At 44.5% G+C, this 21,670-nt stretch overlaps 1 protein-coding gene across 4 annotated transcripts in view; it reads right to left on the bottom strand.

The window, feature by feature from the left end:
• The window catches only part of LOC135385943 (hemicentin-2-like), a 1,123,122-nt gene that overhangs the window by 569,519 nt on the left and 531,933 nt on the right, over positions 1-21,670 (bottom strand). For all 4 annotated transcript variants that reach the window (XM_064615587.1, XM_064615589.1, XM_064615588.1 and 1 more), the window contains one exon: positions 1,490-1,534. The gene's annotated coding sequence lies outside the window, so the exon portion shown is untranslated. The remainder of the gene's footprint in view (positions 1-1,489; positions 1,535-21,670) is intronic.

Here is a 21,670-nt window from a genome sequence, read left to right as displayed (position 1 = left end):
TGATTGCCGGTAAGGTGTACTACTGACTACACTACGCCGACATCGCGCTGTCGTCAACATACAGAAGCCTCGTTCACACGGACACACACATTCACTCTAGTCCATTCTCCCTTACATTTTCTTCCATGCGCGCTCTAATTCACAAACAGACGAACAAGCCGAGGCAGGCGGCGTTTTATACCCCTGTCACACGGCAAACTGAATGTCATTCCCAGCGAATGACAGTCGCACCCAATGTCATTCGTTTGTCTTGCATCGAGCTACACGAAGAAAAAGAATGTGATTCATAAATGATGTCACTCATAAAATTGCTTGGTCCCTGGCACCATCCACCAACGCTCTGCCCTCAAAGCTCTCTTCACCTTTCTGGATATCATGGGACTTGGATCCTTATTGTGAAGGGGCTCATTATTTCATTCCCCGCATCACCACCAGCAATGTGGTAGAGTGTCGCATCTGGCGATGAAAGTCCCCATTCATCATCTTGTAATAAAGTTGTTGTTGTTGCTGTATGTCACTGTCGAAGCACTATACAGGCACATTAGTTATATTTTAATATTTTCTTTCTTTGCTTGAAAATAGCGAAACATTAGATTAGATCCCAAAATCGTTGCTTTTTCAAAGTCACTTAATTGGCTAAGTACCACAAGGAAAGGCATCTAGGAAGCCTATCTGCACAGCACTTGGCAACGTGGCGACTCTGAACAACGGTAGTTCTCCAAAAAACAGTGTGTAGCCTTCTCTCCTTTGTGTCGAAAGTTATCAAATTCATGATAAAATATTGGAGTAAAACTTTTCATTCGCCTTTCATTTTTTCGAACGGTTTATCATTGTTGTTTTTGCTACCTCTCTACTGCGAGGGTACGCTGTCGGTGCGAGAGGTATAAGCGAATGGGTTCCCCGAACTCATTCGCATGTATTGCCATTTGATTTCATCGTGTAACACGAAACGAATGTCATTCAGTGCGAATGTCATTCGCTGGGAATGACATTCAATTTGCTGTGTGTGACAGGGATATTAGGTAGTAGCGTGAACTACAGAGGCAGGACAAGCAATTAAGATAAGCACAACATTTAAGCCTCACCAACGCCCAAGATATGATCTGGTACATGGAAGGGTACACTCAGAGTTTTATTTTGAACATAGAAAAAAATTTGATAAACGAAGATTTCAATGACATGCATTCAAATGTGAATACATGCCATTACACTACGCGTATATAGGACCACCCGCTCGCACTGTGCCCCGCCAACAATACCTTCTGACTGGTGGTACACGGAAACTACGGCCGGGCTTCAGTTCATCGCGGACTGTTGAGCTCACTAGTTCTGATGTGTTTGCGCACTGTGACGTGTTTGCCGAACGAGAGTAGTTTTGTCGACTAGGAGGGATTTGGGTACAGCAAAGAGCACTCAATGACCCCTGGTTACGAAGAGTAAATGGGCATGAAAGGAACATGGGTGCGACAGATTAACAATGAGGACTTACTTTTAGATGAAGGCAGCATCAAGCCATTCCTGTGACGGAACCTTTCTGAAAAGAGAAAACAAAGATGTGTTAGAATAAGTAGGAACATCGTCTATATCAGCGAGACCAGTAGCAGTCGCAGATTAGCGGGATCTTTGCTTTCTACGCCCACCCTGTTTCACAGAGGCGTTCTTTGACGAATGAGCTGCGGTGAAGCTCCTCAACTCATCTCCCTACGTATTTGTGTGCGTGTGCAAGTGAAGAATACATCGAACGCGTTCAAAGCACGGCCGAAAGTTCTTCGAACTTTAATAATGGCATCTTCACTTCTGAAAACTACTTCTCAAGCCTCATCTGAGAGCCTTGCACATTTGCACAGACTAAAGAAAAGCCTCCCAGTACTTCGTCGCAAGGAAATAACGAGCACTCTGCTTTCTGCCCATTTATCGGGCTCCCCTTTCAGGGCCGCTGTCATGTTCGTTCATAACGACTTGTTCCTGGTGCTCGCTTCGTTTACCCAGCTTGAATTATAGATCTGCCAGGGTTGTGTTGTTTGACCCGGGCGGCATACCGCGAAAGTGCCGCGTTATCGGCTAGGTCCGCGGCCTCAATAATGCATGGAAACCGCGATCCCAGACAATGGTGGCCATCGCTAGCCACGTCGCGATGCTGAATGGGCTTCCTCCAATTCGATAGTCGCGCGTAGAGTATACTGTGCTATGGTGACAAGTGAACCTCTGAAGGGAAGTTACATGAACGGATTACTTTGTCGGCTCTATTCAGGTATCCTAAAGCGATACGTTGAGAGTGCGAACCAACGTCGACAGCCGTGTCCGTCCGTCCGTCCGTTTGTGGAGTCCAGTTGTGGAGTTAGAAGAACTGAAGAGGAATACAGAAAAGAGGAGGAGGAGGAATCCCGCCCAAAAAATGCAGCCCATTCTTTCACTCAAATTATGTATCACCCCAGAAAGTACAATCCGTGTGATCTCGGAACTGTGGATCTTATATGCATACTGGCTCCAAGGTTGCAAGTTCGAACCCGGACGAGGTCGCCACCTACGTGGTGGAATAACACAAGTAGCATGGACTTGTTACCTCAGGAAATCTCGCGTACGAGCTATCATCCCGAGTGATATCATTCTGTGTCCTGGTTTGTTCAAAACAGGGGGGAGGCGCCTATCTGGGACAAGATAATGTGTCCCAGATAGGCGCCTCCTCCCGTTTTCAACAAATCAATACACAGAATGATATCACTCGGGATGATGGTTGGCGATGAGCGTGCTATGTGGTGAAGTTCTGGTTTAACAGTGTATCATAGTGCAGCCCGGTGTATCCCTGGAAGTTCTGCACGCACAGCTTAGTAACATGTAGTGGTGGTGAGAGAGACGTCTCACTAATGATCTGTGTGCTGTGCGAGCCGTCATTAAACCGTTCACCCAACACTGCACTCCGATCGTTCTCGTTTGCAACTTATTTCTCTTTTTATGGGAGAGCACTCTGGAACACGGGATGCCGGAGCTCCCCTCCGTTACTTGCCTCTTTCATTGACGAACTCATTCGTACAAGAAAATCCTATTGTTTGCTTTTCATTTTGCTCTAAGCTGTTAGCAGCGATATGGGTTCATTGCCATTGAGAGTGAACTATTTGAACATATGCTGCAGACGACGTATGTTCCTGTCGCTGTTCAATACGTTTTGTGCTGGTCCATTCAAGATCCGTATGAGACCGCGGTGTTTGAACTTTAATTACAATAATGATAATAACCATATGCTATGGTTTGAAGTCGTGCTACGAATATGTTCGTGAGAGACGCCACAATGGTCGGTACTTGGAATAATTTTGCCCCTCACTGGGTTCTTTCAGTTACGCAAGAACCTCATATGAGTGATATTATTCGGAATGATAGTTGTCTAGGAGCGTGTTATGTGGTGAAGTTCTGTTTTAACAGTGTACAGCACACAATTTGGACCATGTAAAGCCCAGTTCCCACATATAGCGCTTCCCTACATAGCGCTAGAAAATTGCGCTATATTTTCCTCCTCGCATTGCTGCGAACTGCTATAAAACCACTCTTGCCGAAGTAAAGCCCCGGTCAACTTTTCTAGCGCTATATTGAGCGGCGAGTCCGTGTTAACCAATCATGAGCGTCTTCCAGCTGTGACGTCGCGGAAGCTGGGGTTTATTTTGCTTCTGATCACTCCAAGCTGCAAGGCGGGAAGGCGACAACGAGGACGACGTGAAAATGGCCACGAGTTTCATCTGCCCGTGCATCTTCCAATTCATGGCTGTTTGGTTACTGTAGTTCGGTATCGCGATCACAGCATCGATGGTGTCATCCGTAGTTCATCCTACGGATATCCGGCGCGTATAACAGTAAACAATCACGGTGGTACCGGTGCATGACGTCGCAACGAGATATCTCGTGACTGCAGCAGGATAGCGCTCTGTCCACGGTAGTATGTGAGAACAGCAACCGGGAAAACACCGCCAGATTTTGAGCGCTATTTTCTAGCGCTGTAAAGCGAAGCGCTGTATGTAGGAACTGGCATTAAACAATTAGTAAACTTGTCAGGATGATCTAAAAATGGCATAGGTGCTGGAAATGTCACGAGAATTTAATACTATTTCGAAAAAGCGGGCTATATGTGCGCTATGCACACAACGTCGCTTCGTACGACACGAGCAATATTGCAGACAGGTGCAGAGGCACAGTTTTAGAATGGTATATCATGGCCGTCGCGTCGAAGCGGCAGGTGGGTAAATATAATTCGTTATTGACTTCGCTTCCTTATTGGCTTCAGAAGAACGGGCACATCGCCGGAAACACTTTGTCATATGTACGAGCTGTCTGGGATGAAAGTATTAGACACAGCCGGAAGCAGCAGCAGAAACTCAGCGCAGGTGTGCTCGACCTAACGTCTCGTCCAAAAGCACATGCGGTAACTGGGCATGCTTGATGTGTAGTTTCTAGAATTTCTCTTTAAATCTAGTTTAGTTCAGTTTCGTAAAATTTTTCAAACACGAAGTGGTCAAGCGTGATGTGATATGATAGAAGAATTAAAATGAGTATTTAAGTCACGACAAAGTCAGACTGGCTACCCCAAACCACTTAGCCGCAGTTAGTTGAAATAAATAATTAAAAAAAGGAGAAAACCCAGTAGTTGGGGGGGGGGGGCGTGAGACAACCATCCCGAACAAGTGGGAACACTTGTCGCAAACCAGGGACCAGAAGGTGTCAAAAATGCCAATCAGATTCGCTTCTTCAGGGAATCGTAGGAGCGCTTTCAATGAGGCCGCTTGATGGTTGAATGGCTGATGACCCAGGATCGAGCTTTACAACGTCAAATGGCCGGGCGTCCAGGCAAGCCATACTTTCTCCTATAGTGCCATACGACTGTCGGCATACATGGAGCACCTGAGGAGAATGTGCTCAGTGTCCTCGACAACATCGCACTCACTGCGGTTTGGAGATGGTGACTTGGCCAGTTTGTAGAGCAACCGACCGCTGTACACTCAAGCATTGCGTCTTGGCCCATCGTTCTTCACAAGAAAGAAAAAAAAAATCAAATGTTAGGTGACTGACCCAGGATACTGTTAGCAACGACGCACGTTGTCTCTGCACTTTCTCGCCACACACTGGTTTCGTTATATCACTCAAATAAGGAAGTCACTGAAAAGGTTAGCCAGCAGCAGGACTCCAACCCACACCTTCTGGATTGCCAGTCCACGGCTCTAATAATAGATAAGCTAACCCACCTCCCCAACGACTTCCTTTCAGTGACATCAGTAAAAGTTTCCCTTTCCGAGGGTCCGGGATACTGTGATGGAAAACCAGATTATGGTTCTTCGATATCCCTGTAGTCGGACCAGTTGAAGTGGAAGCAGGACGTCGACGCAACTGAAGTTGGCAGCTTCGTTTATTATACAATATTTACAACAGAGGAACGTAGACAGGAACCCGCCGGAGTGAGGGTTGACGACGAGGTCCCGGACCTCCCAGCCGCAAGTCCCCAGGTCGAGTTGTTTCACCAGGGCTCACTCGGCATTTTATAGCCACAGTCTCTGGCCCCACCTGTTATTTGCGAATCTGGAGACAGTCGGAAAATTAGTGCCGGCGTCTGCTACCGTAGTTGACAAGGTCTTTGAGAGGGAAACATCTCTTAAAGGGACCGAAAAGTGAATATAAACCTATCGAAACTTTATGTTCAGTGAAAAGCTTGAACCTTCTAAAGTTCAAATGTCAAAGAACTCCGCTGAAATCGCTGTAGTTTTTTTTAAATCGAATTTTCGATGATTGCGTGTCTAGGTACCTAGTAGGAAACCGGCAGTCTCTCAACAATGGCATCACACCGCGCCATCTGTCGAGGACGCATGTAATACGCGCGCTTCCACTCGCTAGTCCGGTGAAAATGAAAGTGGCTGTGAGCGTCTGCAACCACTTTCTACGTCGAAAATGTCGAGTCTCCCGAACCTGAGTGCGCTAGAACTCCGCATTCTAGAACTATCGCGCGCACAGAACTTCTGTTCGTACGATAGCATGCCGGAAAGTGTGTGCGTCGCAGCAGAAGATTCATCGTCCTCAGATATACCGGAGTCACCGCCGTCCTCACCAGGATCTGATCGTACCGGGAACGCGGACTGGTTAGTGAAATTTGTATGTATTAGGGAGAAGCACTTGTTTAAGGTGAAACAAGCGCTGTTTTTTCGTTGTGCAGGTGTTCTTGCGGGAAGTGCAAACCGATGGATACGAGTGTTTGTGCTGCCGGGAGGTAGAGAACGTCTGTAAAAAGTAGACGGTCAACTGCATTACAGACAACGAATATTTCGAGATACTCTGCCTCGACACCGAAGTTCTGCGAGTGTCTTTTACGTACATCCGAGATACTGAAGAGTATGGCAATGTACGTGACATCGCCGTGAACAAGTGAGTACATGTTTACAAGCTGCTTGAACGGCAAACTGAATGGAAAAACCTTATTTCTGCAGGAAATTCCGTTATATCGCCTATCGGCAATTCACAAGGTGGATATGGGGTGGTCTGGGAAAGCACCATCCCAGCAAACCAGACACATCCAGCAAATATCCGTAAGATATCTCGCCCGGGACGTTTGGATATCCAGTGGAGTTTGGCACAGATCCGGCCGTTTTACATCCATGCGATATCACAGCGACTAGCATTTCTGCCATGTTTGTAGATCCACTGAAAGTCCCTGCGACGTCTGTCACGGATATTTTGATATATACGGGAGATTACGAATATCGTACATATTTTGCTTTTAACAATTTTGTGCATCACATATTTAGTGTTTGTAGAGTGTGTAGAGACCACTGCAACTGTGTACCAGCAAATAATATTTATTGTGTGTTTTAACCCATTTGATACTATTGGGAACAAAACATTACCTTAGCCTAACAGAATACATCACAGTACAGCAACACCGTGGGACACGCCAGCATACGTGCCGAACTCTGCCCGCCTCACTTGGACCACTTGGGAAAACCCGCAGTAACCTCTATTTGCGAGCTGGATGGAACATATACTGAAATACAAATCGTTACACACACGTTCGTTAGGGGTAGCGTGGCGTACACCATTTGTAACGGTGACGAGGATGTATCTTCGCAATTCCTGTGTTTCTGCATCAAACCACAGTATACCCAACAACATTTCTGACATCCCTTCCTATCAACTACTGTGTTTTTAATTCAGGTTACCGTCTCTATAAGGACAACCAAATATTTCCTGGATCTCCCATAGACATCCTTAGGGTCTGCAGGCTGCTTGTCATGGGACATTCAAACATCCAGAGCGCGATATCCTTCCAACATACCAGGGACACCTGTTGTTTACTGGAGTAAGCCCAAAACGCAATAAAACTGTGCGATATCCCATAGATATCCTATGGATGTCGAGATATTCGTGACGTTCGCGACCTTGTAGGGATGTCCCAGGGATATTAATGGTTTGCTGGGATAGGAAGATTCTTCCTGCCTGCGTGGTGCATGCCATTAGGGATGCTTTTCCATCAGATGAGTATAAGGGCTTTGAACCTGCACACTTGTAAAAATGTATATTGATGCCTGCAATCATTTCTAGCTTGCTGCGAATTTTTTCATTGCTTTTTCCTTTCAGATAGTCACACAATATTGTAATTATTATGTTTGTGCATGGATGCCTGGGGGCATATCTATTTGTACATTAGTGTACTCATGTCTTGTATATATGGAGAGTAAATAACAATTTTTATCATTGTACTTCACCTGAACTGTGTTTATAATTTTTATACACTAGAGATTGACCAGGTTTGCAAATGATAATTAATGGTTGAAAACACTTAACTTGATTTCACTAAAAGGAGCACTTGTAACTGATCCATTATCATATGACCAACTAACATTTGTAAAGAAAGTCCTTAGTGCTGACTTAAATGGTACTGCACCTCTTCATCTCAGTTAACCATGCAGCATCGGTGTGGGCAAGAGTACTCCAAAATGGCTACATAATTTATTATGCAGTAACAGGCACACACTACCTTTGCAATGCTATTTTTTAAGATGAAATACACTGACACTTTTCTGCACACAGTATTCGATTTGCCACCATTCGACAACAAAACTACTGTGAACAGTCTCTGTGAATGAGAATGACTGTACCCACGTATTCTTTTTTTCATAAGTTCTCGGTGACTGTGACCGAGATACTTTTGTAAAGAAATTTTGACAGTCCTCCAAATAGAAACTGGCTTCAGTGTACGCAACAGACTTCTCGGAACAATTAATTGAAATATAATAAAACAGCCGAAACAACATTTTTTCACAACTCTGTATTTTTCTTTTTTAATGTCCAGCAATTTAGGAGACAGAGTAGGACTTTCTGCTCTCTGATGTTTTCATGTACTTCATAGAGCTATAAAACCTGAAAAAAAAAAAAGATAAGATACAGAATGGAAGTATAAACAGTTTTGCCTTTCACTTTTGAGCTTAACAAGAAAGTTACATTTTACCATATATGTGCTTTTGTATTCTCCTGTTGATGAAAAGGGCACAGGAATAATAATGGAGCACATAGATGAAGCTGAGAACTGTTCTTCGAGAGTGTGCCAATTGTGACAACAGAAATATACGATGAAAGTTGTACAGAAACAGCAAATGTCTGCTGACAAAAGTTTTAGAAATCTGGATGTTACTGCCTCATGTAGTTTCCGTCCAAAAGTAGGACTACTCGACATTCTTCAGTCACAGCACGGTGCAGAGGTGGAAGTTGTGGCTAGAAAAGATTTAGCATGTTCACAAGGTCATTAGTGCACACCAACATACATGACAACATAGACAACATGATGGCTGCAAACTTACAATTATTCAACAGCACAAGAAACGGAAAGCATGAGTAAAAAAAGATAGCGTCCATGCAGCACGTGTAGAACCACATAATCTCAGGGAAGGTAGAATCGGGAGAGCAATAAATGACTTGAGTCCGAAATTGGGTAACTTAGCATAGTTAAGATCAAGGATATGGGCTGCTCCAATACACACTCTGTTTCTATTGTACCCTTTCAATTGTCTCGCATGTATTTTTCTGCTGCATCGAGCGAAAGAGCATCAAGGTACCTAGATTCACTCTACATTCAGAATTGCAATAAATATTATGGGGCTCCACCACATTTCTTGAGGTAATGTGCTGAAATGGAGTAATGGGTTGCCTCAGAGCGATGACGGAAATCTTGTGGTGTCCAAAAGCGTTAGAAGTGCTTTGACAATTTGTGTGGGGCCAGTGAATAGTACTGCAAGGCATATTTCCTTGAGCTTGACGTGCAGAAGCTGCATACGTGCATCAGTGCATAATTGATGTTAAGATACAGAAACTATAAAGCTGCGACCTTAGGGTGTTTGTATGTCAAATGAAGTCCATTGGTAGCAGCCCAAAATTCACATATGAGGTCTTTACCAACAATATGCATGTTAGAAGTGTCCTTGTTTAAGAAAAAGGGTTCTGCTGCAATTGTCCCCCTCTGTGCCCTGGACTACGCCATTCTCTTCATGATCTGTGGTTAGGGTACTGTTATGCACCTGTGCGAAGACTTGCAACTGAAAGACAAGGACAAAGAAAGAGAAAAAATACTGGAATTACAATCTGAAAGCATGATATAAAGAAGAGTGCAGCTACAGCCACATAGCGCGGACAATGACAGTGATATTTTAACATGCTGTGGTACGTAAGTGGTTGCAAAGTTTTCCATTAGTCTTGCCATGGTCACTTGGCAGTTGGTTAAAAGTAGAAAAGCTTTTCATGCATGACACCAATCTCCTCTTTCATTCTCCCAAGGAACCTACCTCCCCTCACTGTACAAAGAGTTGCGTGGCATGATGATGCCACAGACAGACACTTACAAAACATATGAGCAAATCTGTCTGTGCAGTCCTGTACTTCTCATAGAGTACAACGAAGTCAAGTCAATAAGTCACATTGCAGTATAGTTAACTTCAATGAACAAAAACCTCAGATAAGGAGTCGCAACACTTTATATGAGTAAAAAGTTCTGCTGGCCACCTTATCACTGGCGTCACGTAACAGTATATACATATTCATGGATAAGGAAGCATTAGGTGCACCTTCATGCACTTTGTGAGTATGGAGATAGGAGGTAGGTTGTAGAACGCACTTTCATGGAGAAAGGATTAAGATTTCAAAGAAAAGCAAGTAAAACAATATCAAACAAGTCTGGCATTCTATAACAGGCAAATAAACAGAAAGCAAGAAAAAGCGTATGCACTGCAAATTGCCGTGCATACAAATTGCATACAAACTGCAGTGCAAATTGCAGAGGACAATGTGCTGGCAGCATCAGTAGTGTCATCCGATACGGTGACTTCCATGCACAAGTCCATGAAATCATTGCAGTCGACCTGAAACAGTTTTAAAACTATTTCGAAACAGAAATTTTCAAAAGATGACCAAATGATGAGATCTCTACATACTACGAAGCAGCCCGGCGCCACTTCAACACCGGAATGTCCCTAAAATTAAATTTGTTCATGTTCACAATGCCCAGTAGGTAGGATAACACAAGTTAAATGGTATACGTCATCGCTATATTATAATTTATACATGTGTGACACCTGTACATACCTGAGACGTTGTGTTGAGCCCGTCACCAATGCGAAGCAGAATAACAGGTGACGGAACGGCAGTTTGCTTCAGACGTTTTCGCACTTCGCCAACTGCGGCATCTTCGTAGTCATCGGCAGAAAAATGGGATGAGCACACACGACACGACTGCTGTATCTCATAGCCGAGTGCTTCGAACCACTTTCGTTTTCACGCATTATCCTGTGGAATCTTGTGGTAGAAAACGCCCGTCGTCGAAGATGACCGATTTCCGCATCCCCGAACGCTACAACGTACACTAGGCATTCGTAAATACGTGACACAACACTGACAGACAAGTGATTTGATTACTTTCACAGACTTTCACTTTATGCTTCGCGCTGCCGGTATGACCACCCACGGCGTAGACAATAAGCGCGATAACACAGACGGCCTTGCAAACGGCACGGCGCGTCGTAGCTGAATGTTTTATTAGTATAGAAACTATGTTCTTCAAATGCCTGGAAGTGAACGTCATTTTTAAAATGACGTTTAGTTATAACGATAATGTGTGTCAACTTTGTTCTCTAGAAACTAATTGTCACGTGGTACAAGTTGACCAATCCCGGACGCCCTGGACCTGAAACCCAAGTTACTCTTTTTTGCCGTTTGTTGGCAGCACCGTCCATGTTCCGGCAACCATCAAAATATTTATACGCAAAAAATATTCCGATTTGTGAGGTAATGCTTTCTCTGTGTTATCAAACAATGATAATGTGCAGGGTGGTGGGCCAAAATATGGGGGTTATTTTTCACTTTTCGGTCCCTTTAAGTGCACGGGCCAAGGACATGCCAAACGTCAACGGTCGCGTGCGTTATTATCCCCCTTTAGTTAGTGGCGCTGTTAATCCCCGAATGAGTATCCCTTTCATAACACCAGAAAGCTTTCGCTGAACCTGAAGGTATAGGGGATGTTATACAACATTCAACGACACAGGTGCCAGAAGTTAAAAACAATTTAGCTTAGCAACAGCTTAGATAACGTGCGTATCTGGCCACTTATGCCCCAGGTGGGTTGTGCCGATGGGACAAAACATCTTTTCGAACCACCTGAGCATGGCTCTGGGGAAACTGACCTTACAACACCCTTCTTTCATTGTTCTTAGGCAGTTGAGTCTTTGTGTGCTGTCCTCTCTTCTGTGTTTCAGCCTCAGAACATCAATTTCCATTGTGTTAAGTATCACTGCCGCCCATGCAGTGGTCATGTCTACCACTGCGCTTGTGCCTGACAGATTGGTGACGAGACACCTTGCCTAATTAACGAGCTAAAATACACGGTGGCTCCGCCGTTTATGTTATGACTAGGCATCAATGGACAAGACCGCTTAGCCGGTGCTATGTTAGCTTATACATGGTGTCTAGGCTAACGTGCACCGGGTCTTAAAAAAAAAAAAGCGGTGCGTAATAGGCGAATGAAAACTTTTTAATTGTTCGTCTTAGGGCCGAGATGTGAATTAGAAAGTTGTAAAGCGTTGCGAGAAATACCCATAGCAACTGCTTCCTACAGCGTACACCTTGCGTGGAGTTTTTTTCTTGACACCGCGAAACCCGAAAGCATTAGTATTGGAAGTAAGTTTTACATGTGAAAATTGTCGCTAGGGTAAACGCACGCTGCACTTTGCCTTCCTTTTTTTCTAGCTCAGTTAGTCGCATTAGTTCAATTAACGCGTGACATAAGCACAATCTGCCGTAGTGCATGGAAAAGGCTTTGTGAGTGTAAACCAACGGTCTAATGTTCTTATGTGGTGCAGACTATTCTCAAGAGTTAAACCACACCCTTTAGATATTGCAATCTTCCTTTCCGAGAGTCCCAGTCAAGTTCGAACGCCACGAAACGACGCTATCCGATCATAAAAGTACCTGTTGAGGACGATAAGTTAGGAATCCCAAAATCTCAAACCAAAACAGAAACAGTGCTGGGGGACATTATGTAAATAAGGTAAATATATTGTTTCCACTTTATCAGTGTACATGGGAACGGAAACTAAAGTGCCTTTTTAACTTTTGTAATGAGCCCGGCTCTCCCAACAGCGAGTGTGCCCACTAATCTGGAAATAATTGAAGTGAGCCCAGCACTCAGGATATTCGCGAAGGTCGAGAACTGTTTCTAAAAAAGAAAAATTTTTCACGGGTTCAGGAGTTTTGACAAATGAAGAAACATCGGGCGAGCTGCAACCCGCTGCATGTCAAGCTATTGAGGCGGTTTGCCAGAATGCCAACGACAATACGTGCGTTATGTGGTAAAAATTACACACGTTTTGCCCTTACGAGGAAGCGGCTGCTCGAAAAATGGACACACTATAAGTAATATGAGGCAATCCTACGCGAACGCTTGCAGCAAACATGAATGCAAACGGGCGCAGCGCCGTGTGCTAACGCCCAACGTCTCCAAAAGCATTTGCGCAGTTTTTCCGCCAGGGGGACGAGCAACAGCGCCCCTATAGGAGCTGCACACCGCCTATTGCACTGCTGAGAGGAGACTGTCGTTCCATTCTTCGACGTCTAGTCGCACCCCTGGCTTCCTGCCAACGGACAAATGACATTCTCCCCCCATCTATGCTTGGAAGAGTTGGTCCAAGGCTCGCTTTCCAGAGGCCGCGAAACACCTCTCGTCAAGACGCTGTATTAATTCATCGGATGCGACTCAATGTGGCTTTTACAATTCAGTGGCGTTACCGCTTCAGATAAGTTGACTCTCCCAGATGCCATCACTGCGGTGATCTGGTGATCTGAACTTTCCCGAACCACACTTTACGAATCTCTCAGTCAGCTGGACTCTCGCCCCCTCTCTTTGTCAAAATTGCTTGGTCCATGGTCGCATCCAGCCCACCATCCCTTCTTCCCTCAAAGCTCTTCTGACCTCTTTGGGCACCGTAGGACTTCTGTCCTCACTGTGAGACGACTCATCATTTCATCTCTCCACTACCAGCAATGGGGTAGCGTAGGGTATCGCCCCTGGCGATGAAACTCCTCAATTATCTTCATCAAGTAAAGTTGTTTCTGTTATCGTGAGAGCAACGAGGTAGCAGTGGGTGATGCAAACAGAGGGCTTCACGCGCGGACAAATACATGTTGTGACGATGAACTCTTGGTATAACATAAACCCCTCTTGGTCATGTAACGTCAGTGCACAAGGGCACAAACGTTACAATATGAGCCCAGCTCTACTAAAGAGTATGAAGGCGAAAGAAAAATGATTTCCTGGAACAGCACTGCAAGCGGTACTGCCCCGTCGACCTTTTAATCGGCCGTACCATTCAAAGACACGGCCCACCCAGGGGCGGACCGCGTTATCAAGGGGCCCGTCTCTAAATATGAAGGCCCGGCTCCCTTTCGCCTCCCTCCACCGCGAAAGATTAATCCGCGGATTTGAAGGGAGTGTATTGGCATCAAATGGAAGGCCTGCCACAGAATGGAGACCAGTGTCCCTTAGGAATGTCATAGACAAAACCAGCGCGTGACGGTGGTGCATGATATTAGAACACGAACATAGAAGCGATACGAAATGAATGGTGTCTCAAACATTTTATTAACCCGGTCTCGTAGCGCCTATCTTGCATTGCAATACAGATCACACTCCATGATTGCGTGCTCGATGTCTGCCACCACAACACAGTTTGAAGATACCATCGTGCCGGAGTTCATAAAAATTCATACAAATCGGTGATTTCGTTCACAGCGAACATGACACGGGACATCGCTGTCGCACTTTTCTCTCCATTACTCTGAAACCGTGCTGCCGCGAGGTACTTTCTGTAAAATATTACGCGACAGAAAGAACTAATTTATCGCAGCCGTAACCCAGTGTTCTATTCGAGCTCCATCGGGCGCGGTGCATTCGAGGAGTCGGAATGTGCGTTACTGTCACCCAGAGAGAAAGCAATGAATTTCAGAGTTGCACCTGGCAAATTAAGAAAAAGAATGGTCGCCAGATCCTGAGTACACTGAGGGAAATACCAAAGTGTAGCTATACGTCAAGCCTCTTGGCTGGGCTTTGCGTCAGACCCGTTTTATACGGCGCTTCGTTCTGAGCTCTCGCTTCTAGCTCTTTCCCCTGGGCGTTGAAGCAAAGAGGAGCAGATGTTTTAGAAGTATTCTAGTGAAATATGACTACATTAAGTGGCCAAACAAGGGCACAACACATTATTATGTTTATGGCCTTTGGTCGATAGTTATCGCGAAAGGGAGGAGGGAGGGGTCTGTTTATGGGAGTAGCCGAATTTGTCATGGGACAAATTCAATCTCTTCCTATTATTTTTTTTCGGCAGCATCAACATCATCAACATGTTTATTAACTCTGGGGCGACGTAAGCTATACAGTGACACTGAAGTAGTTGTCTGTGCTCTATCCATTTATTTCAAAGGACATGATCGGAGAAGGAATGTTACCTACATTTCAGCATAAGCCTCGGGAAAAATCTTTGGACGAAGCAATTATCGCGGCGAGCCTCATGGATCTTCACTTCCACAGGATACACCGCGCTTCGTTTCTACTCACGTTTCAGCGCTACTCATGTTTCGGCATCAGTAAATGGCTCGTATGAGTTTCATGTGAGGGGCTTACGGTATTTCCTGGTTGTAAACAACATTTAAAAAATCCCAAACCAAATTTAGCTCCAAATTGTGGCCGACCGTTAGTGAACGCCTTCAGCTCGTATTCTATATTCAGGGTTTTCATCCGTTACAAAATTTTCATTAAAAAGTTCTATGGAAGCCACACAGATGCCGTTTTTGCAGGTGGGTTATGCGGCCACGCGGACGCCTTGCGGGAAAGCGCAAGTAACCACTCCGGCTATTTACCTAATTCTAAATGGACGGCTATTTACCTAAAATTCATCAATTAACTTTTTTAATTAGATCGTTTTGGAAAAATGCGAGACAGCACAATTGGAGGCTATCCACATTCAAGTCCGGATACCAGTACGTACCTTGAGATTTAAATCGCCCAATTTTGATATGCAGATAAACCGAAACCAGAACTACGCACTTCTTGAGCAATAAACGACTGGCTGGCTAGAAAACGGTCTAGGTGGTGGTGATGGTGAAAGGGAAAACTGTCTATCTGGGCATCAGATCAGCGCCTACTCCAATCAGCTCCATCGCTACAAAACACGTGACCCTCCGATGCGAACGCCCGTCGCTCCTTTTGCCCTCGAGAAGAGCGTGGTTTTGGTTTCGGCTCAGTTGCATAGTGAAATTTAGCCACTTATATCTCAAGGTACGTGCTCGCTTCAGGATATTTAAAAAAACGAGGGTGGATTTAAATAACGACTGGCTCCAATTCTGCTCTCTCGCACCTCCCCGTAAATATGTTATTAAATAGTTAATTAATGAATTTCACTTAATTAGTCCTCTAGCAGTTACATACGCTTTCCGACAGGATGTGCACGCGGCCGTCGTGCTGCAAAAACGGCCTCTGTGTCGCTTTCATGCCTTTATATATATATATATATATAAAAGAAGCTCTAACGGATGAGAATGAAAAACCTGTCTATAACTGTAACACAAGCTTTCTTGCGAACCAACGATACATCAGTCACTTTCTGTAGAACAGTAGCAGGTCCGCTAGAACGTAAGTCCCTCTTTTCAAACGGAAAGCGTCCTTCCTCTTGAATACAAACTGAACCACATGTGCCATTACTGAGCACGAAATGTATGTATGAATTGCGACCCCCTATTCAATGCTGAAACCTTCACTTGTTAGAGCGCCTCTTACAAGCATTGAAAGATAATGATCTGCGAATCCCTCAATTTGTGGCAAATTTCCGAAAACATATCGCCAACGATATCTGCAGGGAGTGGTTATTGAGGAACGGATCACGACGCGTATCGCTGCCGGTTTCCAAGCGTATCGCAGATCCGATTCTGTTGCAAGACTGCTGTTCAGTTTCTCGAAGAAAACGCGCTCTCATATTTACCATAAGGAGACATAACTGGAATCAGCCTGATTGAATGTCTGCTTTACTAGGTATTGAAATTCACCATTCGTGAAAGGGGTACACTGTTCATGATAAACCATTACGAATGCTCTTCTTCCAGAACTACATCACATCATTTTCACCATCACGTCACCATCACCATCCATCAGAACTACATTTTGAGGAGCAACATCTTGTCAATCTGTGCGACTTACAATACTTCGTAGGAAAAAATTAGGATAACGTTTCTCGGCTATATACAGTGGGATCTTCGACGTACGAGAACAATATCAGACAAACAGACAATATTTAAAAGAGAAACAAAAGAAGCGGAGGAGTCTCAGTACAAACACACGCAATGGCCTGTGGTCACTTACGGACTTCGTCGAAACTCACATCCCCGTTTTTTTTTATCACATCACATCACACCTATGGATTACAATGGCTAGTCGCCTAAAACTGTTTCTATAGATTGTATTCAACACAAAAGGAGAAAAGGGGGCTGTGCACGACACGGTGAGTCATGCTACTGAAGGACTACCAAGGACATTTTCAACGGTGAAAGGTTTACCATGTAGATGTGGGGAGTGTCCTTTTAGCGTGTCTTGCGTTTAACCCTGCCTCATCTGTGAAGCTGTCCATACACGAGTGACCATGCAAAACGACTTTATTTGAATGATGACGAGTGGGAAGTTTCATCGCCATCGCAATCAAATTTACAAGGACAAGTCATTCGCGTCAGCAGAAGGCATATCGTACACAAGAGTCTCTAGAAACAACATTACGGCGGATAATTAGCCATTCAGCTGAGACCTGCTGCCCTATCACTTCTGAACAATGGTTCGTTCCCTATTGAAAAATCCTACAGGAATTCTCGCATGAAACATCTCCCAGAATCGTCAGAGAAATTCTATGGGATTATCGAACAGATTCTCACATGTTTTCTCATAGAATGTATCACAGGATATCTACGAGATCTCAAAAAGCTTCTCTTAAGGGTTCTCATACACATTCTTATATAGCTTGTTTCTCACAGGACTTCTCATAAGTGTCTCGGATGCCATGATAAAACTTAGCCGGAAGTATTGCTTCCATGCCGTCTTCGATGTAGTGTACGTGGACGTACATCGCGTATTCGCACCAGACAGCTGCACCGTTCACTACATGTGTTTGAATGGACACGTCAAACGGTCTACTAGATCATGTTTCGTCAAGGCACGGCGCCAATCCGTCGCATGACTCAGAAGGGGCTGCTGTGCATAAATTCTATGAGACAGATTTTCTCTTGCAGATCGTGAGAGCAACTGTTAAAGTTGTGAGATCTTACAGGTTTGATCAGACTCTTACAGGAGGTTATAAGAACTGCCTGTTTTGCCACAAAAACTCTCCTCAAAACGCACTCATCAGGTGCACCTTTCAACGTTCATTTAAAGGATTTTCTATGAGAAAATAATCTATTTGCAGTAGTGTCTGCGTAGGCATACACGTCCGCTGTGAGAAATCCCGAAAGAAAGCACTAATCCTGCGAGAAATTTTTGTAGGATTTTTCAATAGGGAATCACGTTGCCAAATATAATATGGGGACACACTTTGGTAGAATCGCGATATGAGAACCTCTCTCTCTTTCTGGCATTCCACACGACGACACTGACGCGTTCTTGTCTCGCTCGTTAGCCTCAGGGATAAAGTAAACACCACGCCAAGATTCCACGATGATTCTGCTAATATTGAACGACCCGGAGAGCGCAAAATCTAACAGGCAACAAATGCTTCGCGCGATGTTCCCCTTCCGCTCATGGCAGAGGGAGCAGGCTTATGGAGAGGACTGTTCGGTAAAAGGATCTGTGTCTACGGCTTGCTACCCCGAAAGTCAAGCAGAAACGGAAATTAGAGAACGAAAGTGCTTTCCGCTGGCAAAATGGGTGCAGCAATTCCTGCACTGGTCGTCGGAAGGGCTACCCCAGCGGCCACGTTATGCGGTATTCTTAGTGCCCTTAATGGTTTTGCCAGCTCCTTTATAGGCAAAGGTTGAGACGAAGGACAGCTGAGGGCAAACGTCTGTGCGCTGGTGAGGTGTGCATTGTCAACACTAGGGGGCGCATTCCACGGCAGATGATCCAGTTGGGTCACCTGAGCGGCTCTTATGCTTTTTTAAACGTGTATATAGGGATGGTTCACCTAACCTATTATAAATTCCTATTAAAACGTCTACTTGTGCGAAAAAGATAGGGTCAACGGTATTCATGTTCGGGGGACCTTTACCACATATAAGGCTACTTTAATTAGCTTTCTTTACCGGAAAGTTGAATTTTCTGAATTCGATTTGAAATTTCGAGTACAGGTAACGTTTTTCTTGAGCAAAGAAGTAACAGGCAAGCGAGCCAGTGTAATGAACTTGTAGGTCACATTTCCTTCAATCTGAGGGCAAGACGCGAAGACAAGAGACGTGAAGGGACGAACTCAGACCAGAAGCATATTCTAGGCTTGAGATGGGAAATTCTCCAAAGAAGGCACCAGATTGACCGACGGCTGACTAATACAACGCTGATTATGGATTTGAAACTACCTGAAATATCTCATTCGACAGAACAGATGCTCCCTACATGGTAGCGCACCAAAAAGGTGGGAACTAGTATTTGGCTTACGTGAGAATTACCTGTACATGCGTGAGGCACTCCTTACACATTAGGAATACGTTCAAGTCCATATTCTGGGCACGTTTCTATGCAGAACCACTGCATCAGGAAGAAACTCTAGGTGTCAATAATTCCAACGCAAGTGACCTTTCTGGCTCCTACTCTTCCGTCACAGTCGCGAACAGCACATAGAATTACGGGCCAATTATTTCAATACGATGTTTGTTATTGATTAGGCCATTGTGCTTAACAACTTGAACGTTACAAATGTAAGCTCACTGCGAAACACTTGGTACACTGAGGATAACGTTTCTTCGTCTGGTTATGCAGAGCAGTCAAAGGCCTTGCTGTGAGGAATCTCTGACAGCTGTACGTGGGAGCAAGACATTGCCTTAAAACTGAAGCTTTATGGGTTTCGAAAGGTGGTGGTGGTGGTGGCATGCTATTTCCGAGCGATCTCCCTGCCCATCTGACGGTATGTTTCTCGGGGGATCGTACGTCCTCGGGCGACTTCACAGGTTTCGAAAGGGGCATGGAACTCGAAAGGAAGCTTGTGCTGACAGATGCAAGCACTGCATTGAATTGAAATGGGCGACTGTACCGCCTCCGGCGATGAAACACCCAATCATCATCACCGCAATAAAGTTGTTGTTGCATTGATGATGGTTGATGGTGGCGAAAATAAATAAATAAAGGGGGCATTGAATTGCAGTGCCAAGAACAAGGCGATTTCACCATTTTGAACATACATCAGCAAAAAGGAAGAAGAACTTGGGTGCTCTCTCTGTTTGGTGGGAGGTCTGCGGGGATTGCGAGGTAGAATTGACTTTGGTAGCTCTCGTGATGTTAATTGTGTTAACGAGCTGCTGACTTTATTGACTGGTAAGTTGCAGCACTCATTGACAGTTTTAGAACAGCTGAAGAACCTCTCGTAGACGACGACGTTGAGGGCCGTTGCATGGCGATCGAGCGTGTTTGAAAGCGTTGGGGCGATATTGTTGGAAGTCTCGTAGACGTAGAACGTTGGTTGGCAGATTTAGTGTCTCTATGCTCTCGGTCACGCTATGCTCAGTAACGTCAAAACGTTCCACAGAATTTCTCAAGTCCCAGCCACGTGAACGATTTGAATTATGCGTAAAAAAAGTTGCAGTGAAACGAATATCGTTCACTCTTCTCAGAAAAGAACGTTTGAAGTATTCTAGAGCAAGTGACCCTCATTCCTCTTGAAGTTGTTATTTGGGCACAGTTGTGATTTGTTCATTATCACTAAAACGATATTTCTCCTGCGTTTGTTTCTTATTCCCAGCGTAAAGCGGCGCTCTCCAAAAAAAAGAAAAAGTAAAACACAAACAAATGGCCAAGACAAAATAATGAAAGCGATAAAGGGGGAAACCAGAAATGGCGCCGTGCCAATATCATGACACCAAGAGCTTCATGCTGGCGCAGTGGGTCAGCACAGAATGTGCCTTCAAAGTATCACTAATGTGCCATCAATAAACCAGAAAAAAATATATATCGCGTATTTCAAATAGAAATTTTCCAGCTTCTTTTCTTTTTTTAGTTCCATGTAGTGACACCTCTGTTCTATCAAATGAGATGTTATAGGTAGTTTTATCTGGGCCACCACATTCCGAAAATTCAAAAAAATTTCGTTCTCAAGCGTTTCTATTACAACAAAAAGAAACGAAAAATGGAACGTAAATCCAAAACGTTTTTTGAACTGGCCTGACATACTGTGCAACAAGTAACCGTGTTTACTTCAGCCCAGAGTTTTCGGAGAAAGTCGTGGGAAAATGATAAGTAGATCGGAAATCGCAAAGAGAGAGAGACACTGTGCGTAACGTATAATAGCACTGCGTTGTTCTGCGTCTTTTAATGGCATAAAAGCCACACTAGGTATAGTCTATCTATAAAGAACAGCACAGCAAAGTCCTAACATAAGCTCCTATGAACGCGAAAATCACACTTTCAAGCAAATCGTCCATATTGTCCATGTCCAAAAGATGTCCATATTGAACTGTACGGTAATCAACATGTTTTCATCGATAAAACTTATTTCACGGAAGCCTGGGCAAATGTTCGGCCAACCTTGTCTACTTAAAAATCGTTCCTCCTTTCTAACCGAGTTAGACAAACGCTAGCGTCACGTGCCACTTTATTTAGCGTGGAGTTATCTATGTATTAAAGTTTTGTTTCCAGGAACATCACGACCGGATAAGACCCATTACGGATACAAGAATAAAGACCGGGAGTTCCATGGTTTGGAAAGTGAATAAATGGCCTCCAAAAGACGGGTGTCTGCCTGTGTCTTGATAGGAAATCGATCGCGATTATGATAATTTCCGGAGCAGATTAAGCGATGGGTCCTAACAGAGGCAGGCGCCTATCTTATCTCCCCGGGGATTTGCAATGGAAATGTGCCACAGGAAATTGCATTAAGCGCAGCCGCACTCGGCCGTTTATGTCCCTTACATCTGAGCCGAATCTGCTTCCCTGAACTGA

The sequence above is a fragment of the Ornithodoros turicata genome, chromosome 2, assembly GCF_037126465.1.
Source record: "Ornithodoros turicata isolate Travis chromosome 2, ASM3712646v1, whole genome shotgun sequence".
In the NCBI taxonomy this organism is placed as follows: domain Eukaryota; kingdom Metazoa; phylum Arthropoda; class Arachnida; order Ixodida; family Argasidae; genus Ornithodoros; species Ornithodoros turicata.
This window is presented reverse-complemented; position numbering and strand designations above follow the sequence as displayed.